Source organism: Mobula birostris, chromosome 11 (assembly GCF_030028105.1).
Source record: "Mobula birostris isolate sMobBir1 chromosome 11, sMobBir1.hap1, whole genome shotgun sequence".
NCBI classification, from domain to species: Eukaryota; Metazoa; Chordata; class Chondrichthyes; order Myliobatiformes; family Myliobatidae; genus Mobula; species Mobula birostris.
This window is the reverse complement of record NC_092380.1, coordinates 79,016,446-79,017,776: the sequence shown is the minus strand read 5'-3', so window position 1 is coordinate 79,017,776 and position 1,331 is coordinate 79,016,446. Positions and strand designations below refer to the sequence as shown.

The following is a 1,331-nucleotide window of genomic DNA, read 5'->3' as shown; positions in this document are numbered from 1 at the left end:
CTGGTGTTTCCCTATCATTTTCAATGTTTTAACAGGGCGAATGTCATTTTCCAGACCAAAATTTATCTCTCACAAAACACTAGAAGAGCAGATTAACTGGTTATTTTCACGGGCTGCATGGACAAATTGTCATGTTTCCTCCACTGCAATGGTAAAACACTTCAAATTAATTAATTAATAATAAAATAGTTTGGTAAATCTCAGTCAGCTGACCTATTCATACACCTGCTCGCAACAGAGGCATTCAGAGATTATAACCCAGGAAGTACTACATTTTCATCAGTTATTTAGCTCCTCAAATTTAATGTACAGGACCTCATTCCTCGTTTCCTGTGTCATTTGTACCTGTATGAACAATGACCCCTTATTGTTTGCCTTCCTCTTCAGAAGGTCCTGCAATTGTCCTGTCTTGACCCTGTAGGATTTTGTTAATAAAACGTGCGATAGTTGTTTTATGACCTTAAAGCCGCAGCACTTCCATTGCGAACAAACCAAAAGCCTTGCACTGATGTCATTACATCAGACACCGTCTCTTAAAGTGAACACAACTTAATGACGGTGTTTGTGAATTATGTAGAACCGTTTATTTTTTGAACAATGTGTGTCATCTGTCACCCATTAAATTACACTACAGTCCTGGCACCGAGGAGGCTATTTTATCAGCCTGTATTCAAATCCAAGACAAGAAAAGAACGTGTTCCCTCCTCTGCGGTGTCTCCTAAACACAAGACCAAGGCAGGAGGAACTCGGTAGGTCTGGCAACGTCTATGGAAATGAATAAATAGGCGAAGTTTCAGGCCGAGACATAAAACGGGGGTGAGCGTGGAGTTTTCGCTCCACTCGCGGGAGATTGCCGGAGTGACCCCGCTCGTACCGGAGCCAGCGGCTCGCTTGCGCGATGTCCTTTTGAATTGTGGGCTTGTGGCGCGAAGTGCCGGTAGGGTGGTTTCCGTAGTGTAGTGGTTATCACGTTCGCCTAACACGCGAAAGGTCCCCGGTTCGAAACCGGGCGGAAACAGTTTTTAATTTTCAAATCATCAGTTACGAGAAGTATAAATATAAATTTTCATCAGTTTTAATTAAATATGTCATCTATTCAACATGAATGGATAATTTCACACAAACACAATACATTTTGCAGATGCTGGAAATCTGGAGGAACTCGGCTGGTCAGACATCCATGAAAAATGAACAGACGACGTTTCGAGCCGAGACCCTTCTGGAAGGAAAGGGGGAAAGACGTCAGAATAAAAAGGTGGAGGGAGGGGAAGAAGAATATCTAGAGAGTGATAGGTGAAGCCGGGTGGGAAAGGTGAAGGGCTGGCGATGAA

General features: G+C 43.2%; 1 non-coding gene across 1 annotated transcript; it reads left to right on the top strand.

Annotated features, from left to right (window-relative positions):
* The first annotated feature begins 945 nt into the window (after positions 1-945).
* On the top strand, positions 946-1,018 carry trnav-aac (transfer RNA valine (anticodon AAC)). The gene has a single exon. It is a non-coding gene; the product is annotated as a tRNA-Val (tRNA).
* The last annotated feature ends 313 nt before the right edge of the window (positions 1,019-1,331 follow it).